The sequence below is a fragment of the Phodopus roborovskii genome, unplaced genomic scaffold (assembly GCF_943737965.1).
Source record: "Phodopus roborovskii unplaced genomic scaffold, PHOROB, whole genome shotgun sequence".
NCBI lineage: Eukaryota > Metazoa > Chordata > Mammalia > Rodentia > Cricetidae > Phodopus > Phodopus roborovskii.
Genome location: NW_026125537.1, coordinates 1,180,099 through 1,194,908, shown reverse-complemented (window position 1 = coordinate 1,194,908; position 14,810 = coordinate 1,180,099). Strand labels below are relative to the sequence as shown.

Here is a 14,810-nt window from a genome sequence, read left to right as displayed (position 1 = left end):
ACAACCAAGTACCCCAAGCTCTTTTTGGGTTCCACCTCATTGTCTAACCTTCTGTAGTTCTCAAGAGATTCAGCAACCTTGTCTTCTAGAAACTTCAAGCTGAGGCTGGCAAGCCACACATGGTGGCACAAGCCTGTAATCGGAATACTCAGAAGCTTGAGACAGTAGGACGGCTAAGCATTCAGGGGCTATCCTTGGGTATATACTGACTCTGGGTCCAGCTTGGGTCATATAACAAGGCATCTTTTAAAAAAACAAAACAAAAAACAACTAACAACAACCAAAATCCATAAATCTGTCAAAATAATTCTGACCTATTGCTACCCGTAACTATCTCTTTAGGCTGTTATGGGGGTGGGGGAGAGTGAACCCAGTAGGTTCTTTATAAATATGTTCCCCCCTTCTCTTCTCTCTTCATGTATCTCTGATCCCCAGCTCAGAGACAGCAATGTTTAGGAAGTTTCCCATTATGACTCAGTAGTCAGCTGTTCTGACACCTTGCCTTCCTCTGGCTCTGGGCCTGCCCATTCCTCAGGAAGGAAAATTGAGGCCCAAGCAATGCTGGTGTGGTCAGCAGGTAGGGCTGTCTTGAAGGAGTGGAGCCATATCAGGACATTCACCACCCTTCCAGCCTCCCTAGCCTTCTGCTAGGCAGGAAGCCAAAAGTACTCCTGCAGAGACTAGCCTGTCTTCCCCATAACTCAATCACCTGGGAGGCCAGTGGCCCTCTGCTTAGCCAGGCTGACAGATGACAGGGAGTGGGAGGAAGCTGGCCAGAGAGCCAGTGGGTGTAGGGAGGCCAAGGTGAAAAAAAAAAAAAAAAAAAAAAATCAGAGCAGGGTTTGAAAAATGAAGAAATAAACCTGTCAGGAGGGAGACAGCCTCAATCTGTCCTCCATAAAGCTGTCTTAGGGCCACCAAGGACGTCTGCGGGTGCAGGGGACCAGAGACAGCTCCTCTTGGGACCTCTGCTGCCCCCACATCTCAGCTGGCCTCCAGATCTGGCTTGGTATGAGAATCTCAAAGAGGGGGCTGGCTGGGCTTCTAGGGTGGAACAGGGCAGGTGTTGTGGGCCTGAGCCCTTTCTTTGGCTTTTCTAAGATTTGCATACAATAGGCATTCAGTATTTGGCTTCTGGACCAAGTGTGTGAAGGATGGCATGGTTACAAGAGCCCGGGCACAACCTAGTGGTCTCCAGGGGGACCCAGAGGAACCCAGTGCTCACTGCACAGGCAACCTGTCAAATTGCAAAGCAGAGGCTCTTGGTATATAGCACATGGGCCCAAACAAATCCATCCTCTCCAAGAAGCTTCTCTGCAGGGTGGGACACCTCCTCGTGGCATCCTTGGTAGCACCCATCCTAGCCAGTCTGGGCAGGGGTAAACTCACTGTCAAGTAAAGGGGCATGCCCTGGCCTGCCCTCAGGCCCTCCAGAGGGCAGTGAAGATGCCTGACTTCTAGAAACAGTAATTGGCCCCCCAAAAGCTGCTCATGACATAAGACCAAAAGGATCTTAGTGATCAGAGGGACAACCGAGCAAGAAGGCTTCCTGTGGCAGGGTCAGGGAAGTTCTGTTTTTCACCGGTTACTTCTGTGACGTCTAGCCTGCCTACAAGCAACACATATTACTAAGGAAAAGAGGACTCTATTCAAACTGAAAATGAAGAAGGTGCTCCCACTAAATGCTACCAACTCCCTGCATTTATGGGATAAAGCCAAAGAGGAAAATTCAAGTTGTATCAGGCAGTGCATGGGGAATCTTTCTCTGAGATCACAGGCTCGGAACAGGCACTTGTGGGAAGACTGAAGACTGGGTCAGTTTTGTCTTTGCTGTGTGACATTGGTCATGTTCGGTATTTCTCTGTGCACCGCTGTGCTCTCTGACCTCCACCTTCTCACTTTACAGACTGTGTGTGAACACTAAGGGGTCTTGGCATGTTGGATCTAAACTGTAAGTAAGACCCAGGGAGCTTCTTTTATGAGTGGGTCACTGTTGGGATAGAGGGCAGCTGAGGTCCTTCCCAGGCAGGGTGGAGGAGTCTGGCCCTGATTCAGGAGGCGGGGGACAGTTGAAGTGCCACTGTTTACAGTGGAAACAGCCTTGGAGCAGGCTCACTTTTCCACTGTTTTTGTGGCATTGCTGTGGGGGGCGGGGCTTCCTGAGAGCAGGGGCCAGCTTGCCAAGGCCACATGGAGCCCAGCCCTGTGTTGTCCTCCAGCAGGAAATAGCAAGTTTTCCTTTCACAGGTCTTGGTAGGCAGTGTGCACAGGCTGGGCCATGCATGGATTCAGGGACTCAGCAGCTCCAGTCATGGGTACCCAACACACTACATGCTGCTAGCAGCTGAGGGCTCAAGACCTCTCCACATGCTGCAATTAAGATTAGCAGATTCCCAACCAAGCAATGACAGCTGACCACTGCATACTTGCAACAGGCCAGACATGGCAGTCTCAATGTCTAGGAACAAGAGAAGGGTCCAACTGTCTCGTGGAGGATGATCTTGTTCTGATCCTGGTGAGATGCTCCAGGTCTCATACATTGTCTTCTCCCTTAGGAGAGCAGGTGCAGACTGGGGCTATGGCAGGTATAGATCAGAGCTATGAATTTACTGCAAGGACTCTGGGGTTTTTTTTGTTGTTTTTTTTTTTAGACAAACCCTTCCCAGTCCCAGGCCTTTGTTTCCCCCAATGCAGAAGACATAGGATGGTGAAAACATGGGATGGTTGCATCCTCAGAGCCCCTGGCCCTTAACATCTCCAGAATTCTACACTTGGGCCCTGTACCATCCTAGCATCCCATCTCTGATGAACAATTTGAACATGCTAATCCTCACCCTCACCAGACTTGCACTTTAAGGTCCAGGCTTGCAAGAGGGCAACTCTGCTACAGAAGGGATCTCCAACATGAGATCCTCCTGTGGAAACCCAGGGAGAAATGGCCTCATGTTCTTCTACTAGCCAAACTTGCATTGGCTCCCTACTGCCCATTAAGCAAAGGTGTGTCCAGAGGGTTTTGTCCCATGACATGCCTCCTACCAGCCCCTCTGGAGCTACACCTGAGTGCTCAGCTATGAGGCTGGCTTTGGCTTTCCTCCCAATGTCTCATGTTCTACCCAGTTCAGATGGTCTTTCTCTGTCCCTGTCATAGGAGCTATGGGTCCCAGGCAGCCTTGTGGCTGACTCACACTGGGTGTGTTAACTATCCTAGAAGATGCCAATTAGGCACCCAAATGGGCGGCCTGTGCCACGGCTGGTAGCATGGGATATGCTGGCTATTTTGGCACTCCTGGCTGTCTAGGCCTATTGGATGAGGAGGTACCATTTTCCCATTCCCTATGGACTAAGAATAAGAGCCCAGGTCCTCTATAGACAACACTGCTGTGAACCTCCAAGCAGTCCCCCTGTCATCTTGATGGCTGGCAGGGAACTCTGTCCCTGCAAATCTTGGAGTGACTCCCTATGCTTACAGTCAAAGCTGAGAGCTCAAGCTTGAAAGTCAGGTGGGGCCAGTTCACATTCAGGCCTCACCTTCCAGTGGGTGTGGCATGGGTGGAGTATTTAGCCTATCAGTTCCTTAGTTTACAAACAATTTGTGGTTGTTTAGTTCCCTAAAGCAGAATCTTGTCACTTAGCCCTGTTAGCCTCAAACTTGAGGTGATCCTGGTTTGGTGTCATGGATACTTGAACTTTAGGTGTGTACCATCATTCCAGGCTTAAAACAAATGTCTACGAGGTTTAAATTAGATGGGGCATGCAAAGTAATTGGAGCAAGTATTAATTAAAACAACTACCAATAAGGCTCCCCTAATGTACACCACACTGACACCATGACTAACAGCAAAGATTGGAACTTAAATTTGGGTTCAGTGGCCAGGCAGTGGTGGCACATGCCTTTAATCCCAGCACTCAGGCAGGAGGATCTCTGTGAGTTAGAGGCCAGCCTGGTTTACAAAGCGAGTTCCAGGATAACCAGGGCTACAAAGACAAACCCCAACTCAAAAAACAAACAAAAATTTGGGTTCAGTGCCTTGGATAAGTCACTTGCTCTCACTATTTAGCCATCAAGGTAGATTCTTAAAATTCTTCCTTATTCCCCTCCTACGCAGCGGGTTGTCTCGGTATCAGAGTTGGCAGGCTGTCCTCTGGCCCTCTGGCCTTTGATCTGTTTACACAGGTGCCAATACTACTTCCTTTGCCTTCACAGCCTAGAGGCCCCTGATGAAGGAACCCTGAGCACTAGTGAGCTCATTTTGGGGGCAGAGCCAGGAAAACTGGGAAAGTCATATAGTCTGGTGTCGGACAGTATCTCTCCCTCTGGTCCCATGTTATCACACTGCCCAGGATTACTTCTGCTATAAGGGGCTTGCGTCCAGGAAGAGACACTCTCTAACTACAGGTGGCAGCTTTATACTAGCTGGGGAAGTCCAGGAGGGAAGTATGTAAAGACTAATAAAGGGGTCTTATTGATTGATTGATTGATCTCATGTAGCCCATGCTGGCCCCAAACTCCTACACCAGATAACAGATGATGATACTAGCTTTTAAAAGTCTCTGCCCCACCTCTTCCAGAAAGATGGAAGTAGATGCAGAAATCCAAGCTCCTGGAGTACAATCTAAGTGAGGGAGGAGCAATAATATGAACAAAGGAGTCAAGACCATGATGGGGAAACCCACAGAATCAGCTGACCTGAACTAGTGAGAGATCACTGATTCAGGTCTGACAAATGGGGAACCTGCATAAGACTGAACTAAACTACCTTAATATAGTTGACAATGGTATGACTGGGAAATTATATGAGGCCACTGACAGTGGGTCCAACATCTAACACTAATGCACAAACAGACTTAGTGGAGCCCATTCTATATGGAGAGACACCTTGCTCAGCCTAGACACAGAGGTGTGGGGGTGGAGTGGTGCCTTGGTCCTGCCTCATCTAGATGATGGGACAGACTTAGTAGACTTCCTAGGGGAGGTCTTACCCTCTCCAAGGAGCGGGAGGAGAGAGGAGGGAGGGGGATTGGAATGTAAAAAATAAATTAATTTAAAAAAAAAAAGATTTTTTTTTTTTTTAAAGAGTCTGTGCCCCATCATATTTGTATCCAAAACCCTGTTTGAGGGTCCTGCACTACATTTCAGCATCAAGGACTAAAGGAGATGACTGAAGCTTAGGGTTCCTTAGCTTAGCTCAATTTTCTCATCTATAAGACAGGAAAGACTCTAATCCTCACCTGCCAGGGGCTGTCAGGTGGGGAGGGATGATGTCATCACTGTTTCCATCACTAATGACTACCCTTTCAGGTATCAATGACTCTGTACTCTGCCTGCTACAAAAGTGGTTTTCCTCCTGTCCTAGAGCCTGGAGGGTTATCAAATACTGTGTATAAATCAACCCAGAGAGGCTGCCACAACTCTGAAGCCAAGCTCCAGGCATCTCGTCTCCCTTGAGCCTCTTAGCCAGGTGCTGCACTGGGTCTTCAGGAGAGAGACACATGGGCTAAGGAGGGTATTTGAGCCTGTAGGAAAGTGATGCTGTGGCCTGGGAGGATGGCTCCAGCAGCCACTGCGTACCCTCAGCTCCCATGAACTATGCTGAACTGTTCTTGGTTCTGCCCTTGTCGCCTAAGGTGGCTTCATATCTCACAGGTCTGCTGCCTCCTGGTCTGCCTTTTAAGCTTCTTCATGGATACCCCAGTATATGTTTTGTACCCTTATCCCACCATCATTTATGCCATGTCCAATGTATGCTGCTCTTTCCCACTATGCATAACATGCTAAAAACAACCCATACAAACAATTGGTTTCAGGGCACACTGTAGATGGAGAGTGCAGAGGTCAGGCCGTGGTCCCACACTGAGTACTAGGCCAGAGCTCCTGCCCAGAAATGAGTCATAGCCACGAGGCCCCAAGGCTGGCTCCGTAAGTGGGATGCCAGTGGTCAGAAGAGCTCTGCCCTCCCTTCTGAGTTAATGGCGCCGCCCAGGCCTTGACATTATCTTAGGTGGAATGATGCATGTAGAACTTAGCACCAAAAAATTTCTTCTTTGTCACTTGAAGGGGTATAGCCACTTACCTAGAACAGGGTCAGCCTTTCCACATTGACCTATGAACTCTCTGGAGCAACAGCAGAGGTTAGAATGAGGACCATTTGGTCACTGTCCTCTTGCTGAAGATTCTTGGTGAGCCTCTATGACAGCTGCCCTGGCTAGGGCCAGGGAGGGGGTTCAGGCAATGGTCGTTGATGAACTGGCAGAAAGCCACTGAACCCAATGTTCTCTGACCAGAGAGAATGGGACTGAAAGCTAGTCTGCCTCGGGAACCCTGGTGGGGACACCTGGTTGTCATGAAGATTTCTGAGCAGAACAGTCCTTACAGAACACAAAAGCTGTTGGTTTATTAATACAAAATTGGAGCCACAGGTAGGCACAGGTCTTGCTCATGATTTCCCAGTGGAGCCTTGTGGTCTCTAGGCCAGCTGTTGAGATGGCTTAGTGGGGATGTGCTGGCTGCTGTGCAAATACAAGCACGAAGACCTGAGTTAAGATCCCCAGCACCTATCTAAGAAGCGTGCTAAGAAGCGTAGGAAAAGTGACTGAGGAAAACATGAAGTCAGCCCCCAAATTCCACACACATGCGTATGTAGACACACACAAACTGCATGCACATGCATGTGTCCCCCCCCCCCCCCCCCGAGGCCTGAGCCTCTAACAATATCTAACTTCAAGAGACAGCCCAAGAGTTTGCATTCAATCCGAAGTTTGTGCTGGCCCCTGAATGCCAGCTGGCTGGGAAAGTGATCCTAACACACCCAAGTATCAGCCTAAAACTCCTGCTCATAACAGGACTGGAGTATGTGTGTACCTGCACTTGGGGGGGGGGTGACAATTGTGTGTGGAGGACAGTGACTTCCTAATGAGGAAACCTCATTAAATGCGCCTGTGGGGGGTTGAGGCATCTCTGTTGGGATAGGAGTCCATAGTCTTTGATTTACAGAGGGGATGGGTGCTTCCCAGTATTACTATGAGTCTTGATGGGATGAGCGGGGAGCCCAAAACAGACAGATAGACCACTCCATTCATACTGACCTGGCTTCTAGGTGGCAAAGCAAGGATTTGAACCTGGCAAGTTTGTTCATATAGCAACCTCTTTAACTGTCACACTACATCCTTTATTGCCCCCAAACCCAGGGGTAAAACATTTATTGAGTTTTCCAGTAACCAAGCAGCCACTAGAGGTCCAGGTGATCCTCTTTGAGGCCAGGTAGGACAGGCCACATGGTCTAGAGATGCAAGGATCATCCACAAAGAGAGAAATAACCTACAGTCTTCAGGTTCTGGCTCACCAGAGTCTTTCAGGGTCACTCCTTGCCATCCTAAAAGCTTTTGGACACAGGAATGTGGTGACTAGGAGACAGCAGAGTATAGAATGCTGGCCCTCATGGAAAGAAAGGCAGGGTAGAGGGGCTTCAAGGGGAAGTCTGGTGGGGACAGGGACTCTCAAGGGGATCATTTTGAGCTAGAGTGCCCTAGAGTAGAGTGACCAGATGCAGGGGTACCGAAGGAGCATTCCATGGAGATTATCAAACTGGAATAGTCCCCCAGGCTCTGAACAGTGTCCAAAGATGCTTTGGGGACACATGGCAGAGGGTCCCTGACATCAGAGAGGAAAGATAAGCTCCTTCTACACAAACTGCAGAGGACAAGAGACATGCTGGGTGAGAGACACAGGTGTAAGGGCTGAGCCTCGAAAGACCCAAGGCCCGGCTCTCTATGAAGCAGGACACTCTCTGGGCACAGTTACCCAGAAGCCAGAGTGAATAGAGGTCATTGCCTCTTCCTTCTCTTTGTACTGCCATAGACCAGAACTGAGGGATCCAACCCTAGGAAGCAGGAGCTGGACAGGCAGATGTGTGCCTTGGACTACCAATACTGTTTCCTATAGAGCCTACACACAGCCCCAGAATCCTTCTTAACCCAGTCCTTCAAGCCCTGAAAGAACTTAACAGAGGAAGCCTTACTGCCATCCCTGGGAGACTGACACACTGTTTTTCTGAAACCTGTTAGCACCGGAGTGCCAAGTACCATGTCGAGAATGTGGCTCAGAGTGGTGATTGCCTTTAAACCCCAAGAGGCTAGAAGATGACAAGCCTGTCTACACTATACAGCAAAGTTTGAGGCCTGCCTGGCAGAGCAGAAGAAAATTTACACAAAAAGAACAAAGTAAAGGGCTTGGAGTGCAGCTCCGTGGTAGATCTGGTAGGCTGCTTACTGAGCACGTACAAGGCCCTGGGTTAAATCACTAGTTCCTCAAAGGGGAAGACAGCAGACAGTTGGCTTAAAGGAACAGAGCAAGGAAAAGTCAAGGGATTGGGGTTCAAGGGCTTCAGAAGCTAGGTCTGTGAGTCTCAGTGGGCATGGAGGGGAAGGGGGGGGGGTTTCAGCTCAGCATACACTGAATAGTGAAAAAAGGCAGGCCCAGAGGAAGCCCTTTGGAGGGGAGTGAGCCAGCCCCTGAACCTTCCATGGTTCACCACACTGTCTGAACAGAGGCAATTGGGAGAGCTGAGCAAAAATGGTACATGCAGTGGGAGGGACTTGATGGCATCTAAGAAAAAAATGGGTTCTGCTGCCAGCCTGACCCGGCCACTGGAGAGCACCCTCACCCCCCAGGCCAGTAGGGGTGGCCCCTGATCCCAAGGAGTGAGTTCCCTTCTCCCCTTTTGGCTTATGAAATCGTCCATGACACCAGCATCCTCACCCTCCCAGGAGCCTGAGAGGAGGGCCCACCCTTGGAATACCTCTGCAGTTTCGAACACTTGTTTATGTTGAGAGGCACGGAGGTCAGACATGCTCCTTTCCTGGGAAGTCAAGTCTTGACTCTCTAAATTCCCTATTTAAAAGCTGAAAGGGATAGGGGACAAGACCAGAGACATGGGTCCATGCCTGTAATAGCTGTTTATGGCTAGCTAGAAGGACAGTCCCCACTTACCTGAGCTCACTGTGACAGATAGGACAGAATCCACACAAGGTCTCCCCTCTAGGCATAGTGAATTTCTATCCCAAACATTTTAGCCATAATCCGTCTGGCCTCATCCACCTTTGTGACCTCAGGCTCACACTTTCCCTCTCCAGGTCTTAGTTCTCACCCCTAACTGCAAAATGAGGAAGCCAGACCCTCCAAGCCTGCATTGGCTGCTATGTTCCCAGGAGCTATAGTGGTGGCTGAACAGAGAGAGAGAGAGAGAGAGACAGAGAGACAGAGAGAGAGAGAGAGAGAGAGAGAGAGCTGTGTGTACTTAGCAAGTACACACCATATTGAGAAGACTTAACATGAAAAAGATGTAAAACACCTGCCCTGTGAACCCCTTAGATTATCATTCCAATACACGATCAATGTGAAACAATGTGGCAGGTCCCATGAGGGCATGATGAGAGCACAGGAGAAGACAGAGCAAGCTCAGGGATCCCCAGAGACAGAGGTTTATTATGCCTCATGTAGGAAACACAGATTGAAGCAGGCACCTATACAGAATCTGGAAGGGGATATGGCCAGATAAGAACCATGGGGCAAAGTGCAGCATGGGAAGGCATAGTGAGGGGCACTAGCAGAGGCTGGTCTGTGGTGCAGCTAGGAAAGGAGATTGTGGCCAAAGGGTAACAACTACCATGACAGGCACACAGTAGGCACTTCCAGGAACACACTAGCCACAGACTTTCCAGAGGGCAACCACGTCACTGACACTGCTAGGCCTGCAGATCTCTGGGAACTCACCTTGCAGCTCCCTTTCCCTTGGGAGAAGACAATTTATTTATTCACGAGCACATTCTCTCTCTCTCTCTCTCTCTCTCTCTCTCTCTCTCTCTCTCTCTCTCTCTCTCTCTCTCTCTCTCACTTCCACCAGGCAGCCTGTGCCTATGCACCTCACTTCTAATTACAGCAAAAATTTCAATAACACTGCAGGTTTCCAAAGACCCTGCTACTGGGTATGGGCCTGTAGTGAGATAGTCCTTCTGTAGCACTGACCACGCCCATTGGTTTGTTTATCCTGATCCTTATTTACCGCAATATCGGCCCCTTGTCTTCACATCTGGGCTAAGAGATTCTCCTCCATTCCAAGTGGCTAGCACGGCAGGGTTCAGCCTCCAGGGAGAGGATAGTGCAGTCCCACCCCAGCCTCATAAGCAATGCTGCCTCCCAGTCCCTGTGAATGGCAAAGTTGCCCCGTGGATCCATGCTGCACCTTGCACTATGGCCCTTGGCCAGGAGCACCCCCTTCCTGGTTCTTCAAAACAGCTTCTTCAAATACTTGCTTCAAGGGAGAAACAGAACCCAACAATCCAGGCCAAGACTGGCAATTCAGAAACCCACGAGGTATCAGCTCCCCGAGACTGGCTAAGAAGGACAGAGCAGAGGAGCTGATGGGTGCCTGGCAAGAGGCATCTCTGATAATAAAGGAAGGCAGAAAGGTGAGGAGGGACTGTGCCCAGCTGGCCAATCTGGGCAGTGTGGAGAAGAGTGGCCATGGATCATGTGTGGTTGGTCGATGGGTAAAGGAGAGCCAAGGAGAAAGATGGAGACAATGCAGTCACTTGGGGTTGGCAGTGGGTCTGGGGTGGAGACAGAGATAGTGTTAAGACAAACCAGATCTGACCAGCAGGTAGGGCCTAGGTCTGAGACCCTTCCTCCAAGACACAGACACTATTCCATGAACACCCAGTGCGTAGCCTGTTCACCCCAGCCCAGCCTCAGGGTTTTAGGCCTTTTTCCCACTCTGTTCAGTTCTGGTACCCAGACCACAGGGCATTGCTCCTGCCAGGGTGATCTTCCTGTGTGGCCCTTCTCCAGGGTCCACTGTGGAGATTGTCATATTCTCACTTAGACACGTGGATATTCCAGAATCCCAGTCCACAGTCTGAATGCCCTGAACACCCCAACTCCAGCTATCATGCTCTCTTAAAAGCTGGGACTTCTAGAAGGTTGAAAGTTGAAGATGCCAAGGGGCTCTAGTCCTCCTGCCCAAAGTCTACTGAGCCAAAGTATGTGTCTGTCATTTAGAAAGTGACTAAAGGGGTACATCACCCTGCTGTCACTCCATACTGTAGAAGAACTAATATAGCCTGTACCACCCTTTTTACTGATGTCAGCTGCTCTAGCCACTCAGTAAAATATCTCTGGGGCAGCCATAATGTGCTAGGCACTGGGTCACAGCCATGAACACACTTACTCATCAGCATCTACCCTTAACCTACTTTACAGTGACGAACTTGAGTTCAGAGGGAGGCAGTGACTTCCCAGGGTCACCTGGGTGGTGGCCAAGAATGAGACTCCTCCCTGCTGCCGGTGCTGACCATAGCTCCTGGCTGCCACCCCACTCCATGTTTCTAGGATACAGAGGTATTGATTACCAGTCCTACCTTGGAAAGGGTTTCTTTTTTCCCCACCAAGGCTTTCTGTTCCTCTTTTTTTTTTTTTTTTTTTTTTTTTTTGGAAGAATAAACTTGAAGCCATTCCCATGATTAATTACCAGCTGCCTAATGCTCTGCCACTGGCAATTTCTGGAAAGGGAATGAATTACCTTGAAAAACATCTGAAAAGAGAACCCACCATGAAGGAGAGTCAAAAAGGTTGCCTGGCAGTTAGCATGGATTCCTCTAGCCAGACTGGACTGCTGGTAGGCCCCATTGGAAAGGGGAGCAATGTATCTGGCCTTATCAGAGAAAGGCATGTGCAGCCTAACCCCCTACCCCCACCAAGCCCCTGGCTCCAGAGAAGAAGCAAAGGGAGAAGTGGCCTTCCCTGAGTCTATGTAGACCTTCCTAGGTCTCTGTCCTCTGACAATACATGTTGCTTAATTCCTACAAACCTCAGTTCAAATCACACTCCACCACTTACAGCTCAATGAGTTTCTTCACCACAGAGTGTCTGGGACATGAGGGTCTCACGGGGGAAAGTGTGTGCTCCAAGAGCTCAACCCTGGTGGCGCCAGAGGTTTCTAAGCATCCTAGCAGGCCTATCTACCATGATGCTCATGCTCATCTGGGAATAAGAGCACTCACTCTTGCCATAGGGATTTAACCCACCTACAGTCACATCCGAGAAGCAGAAATCCAGGGCTCCCACAGCAGACAGGGCCATATCCTGCGTCCCCAGATGTCCTGCTGCTTGCTGGCCCTGACTTGGGACTCCTGGAACATCATATTCCACAGAAAAGCTTCAGGCAGCTGGACAGGGATCTCTACTCTCCCAAAATGGCTCAGGGCCATGGTGCCTGAGACAAAGGGCTCTGAGCCAATGAGCATCTGTGCATGGCTTCTGAACCCTCTGGGTTGAGAGCCAAAGAGTAAATAGAGATTACACAGGTCCCTTGTGTATAGAGCCAAGTGTGATCAACCCTGAAATGCCATCTTGAGATGAAACACACTGCCAGCCAGCTCTATCCTCATGTTTGGTCTCCATCATTCTCAGGAGCTCCCTGAGGGACCTAAGTTCTCCATCAGGCCAGGTAGTCTGTCTGTACCCACCCTGGCGCTGGCAGGTCCTCAGAGGAAGGGGATAGTGAGACCTGTGGAGAGGGAGTCCCAGCATCCCTGAGGAAATAGACAGTGTGCTATGTACATCCTTTATCATGACACTCCCATTTAACAGACAGTTAAAGCAAGGTACAGAGGAATTGTTCAAGATTCTGGTGGACGAGTGCCAGAGTCAGGCTCTAAAATGAGCAGGCTGACTGGTGATTCATGGCAGTGAGTATGCCTCTCTGACATCCAGGCCACCTCCTAGGGAGTCCTGTGTCCCATAGGGGATTGGGGTTACCAGTGTGCTTATAAGTGTTGCTGTGCTGAGGCTGGGAATGCCAGGCCTGCCTCTTATCAGCCTCCACTATGTTTCAGCAGCTACTTGAGAAACATCAAGACAGAGGCCATGGGGCATGAGCTGTAGGGAGCACTTTTCAGGACATAATGACATCCAGTAAAGGTGGTGGCACTGGACCCCACTTTGAGGGCTGAGAAGGCCCAATGGTGGCTAACGCAAACATAGAACCCCACCCTGACACTCACTCGTAGGTTTCTGGGAGCTCTAAGTAGAAATGTGTACCTACCTCAGTGAGCCAAGAGTCACTAGTGTCCCTGCACTGGTCAGCAGCTCACAGCCTTTCCACTTCACTCAAGGTCCATCCTCCTGCAACGAGAGGGGGGATGGTTAGTGTGTCCAGCTCCTGCTGGGTCTGCAATGCTGATCAGTGCCACAACTGCTACCAAAGGGAAAGCTTAACAGGCAGAACAAACTGACAAACAGGAGCACCAATGGGGTGTGTGGGGTGATGTAGGCAGGCCCAACACCCCATTTCCATAGACTTCAGTTTTCCTGTCCAATGTGTGTATCTCTCTCTCTCTCCCTCCCTCTAGAGATCCTAGGATCCAAGTGAAAGTGGTAACATTAACATCATTCATTCAATAAACATGGCATCAACAGAACCCCCAAGTGTGACAGCAATTGCTGCTTCTACAGCTAAGAATGAAATGAAACACTACAAACCTAAGTGGTATCTCACATAAAGAACAAGCGCAGGAGCTGCCCTACAGAGACTCAAAGGGTGGAGTGGCCCCTTTTGGAAGGTAAAGTTAAAGAATGAATCAGAGAGGCAGACCATGATTCAGGGAACAGCATCTTAGCAGAAGGAACGGTATAAGCAAAAATTCTAAATGGTAGGGGGCAAAGTGTGGTACAGAGGACTTGAGAATGGGAGGCATGGGCTCAGGCAGTGTAGGGGAGAGTACCAGTGGGCAGAACCAGCCATAGAGGGGAAATGACCTTAATTCTAGTTTAGGAAGAGTCCCCATGGCTGCTGAGGGAGAAGAAGTTGGCTGGGAAGGAGGTGGCAGGGAGACTAGTCAAGGGCTGCTCCAAAGAGGGCAAAATGCGGAACAGCTCTGCAGTGTCAGGGCGTGCGGCAACGTTATTGACATTGGGTGGTCTCTAGTTAACCCCACCACCGCCCAGGGAGCTCAGAGGTACCCAGGAGGCTCTCTGGTTGGGTGAGCGAAGCAGACCCCAATTTCAAGTTCTGGCTCTAAGAAAGAAGTTCTGTGGCTGGAAGCAACCATTGTGTTTCCTTGGGCCAGGACCCTTGCCTCTAGTCCCAAGAATGCTGGCTACAGGGCAGCATACCTCTCAGAGAAAAGAGGCCTGGCTGATGGTGGGATGGGTGATGCCAGTCGTGAAGCCTGGCTTATACTCAAGTCAAGCCCAGCTGCCAGAGACTCCTAAGCTCTGGGGTTTAGGGTGCAGTCTTAAATCAGAAGAACATGGTTCAAGCCCCAAGTTCATCCTCTTTCTAAATATGTGTACCTGGCACACATCTCCCTACATCAATTGTAGGGGCATAGCCCCCCACCCCCACCCAGGCTTAGAGACGAAGACCATGTAAGGCAGTGAATAGAGGGTGTAGACCCTTGTCTGCTAGTTGGGATGTGAATCACCTCATAGGGACCAGCACAGGATTCCATACAGCAGAGTTCTAGAGACATCAGGCAAGTCAGTGGGTTACTTTGAGAATATAAACAGTCCTTGGGTTCTGTGGCTGTTATGTTCCATTTTACAGAAGAGGAAACTGAGGACCGGGGTCTTATATACAGCAGCAATTGGGCTGGTGTGGGAGGAAAATGATCTGCCTGCTTCCTGCTATCCACGGCTCAGGCGTTTCTCAAAGTCTAGTTGGCCGGCAGAGTCGTTGACAAAGAGAAAATGATTATTTTGGCAGTGGAGACAGAAGTCAGAGCCGGAAAGGCCTTGCTCACTTGGTGGGTGTTAT

General features: G+C 49.8%; 2 protein-coding genes across 4 annotated transcripts in view; both read right to left on the bottom strand.

Moving 5' to 3' along the window:
* The window catches only part of Rps24 (ribosomal protein S24), a 1,129,312-nt gene that overhangs the window by 97,842 nt on the left and 1,016,660 nt on the right, over positions 1-14,810 (bottom strand). The gene's annotated exons all lie outside the window — the stretch shown is intronic.
* Positions 1-14,810, bottom strand: part of Zmiz1 (zinc finger MIZ-type containing 1) — a 190,534-nt gene that overhangs the window by 106,336 nt on the left and 69,388 nt on the right. For all 3 annotated transcript variants that reach the window (XM_051176689.1, XM_051176686.1, XM_051176687.1), the window contains exon 3: positions 13,098-13,177. The gene's annotated coding sequence lies outside the window, so the exon portion shown is untranslated. The remainder of the gene's footprint in view (positions 1-13,097; positions 13,178-14,810) is intronic.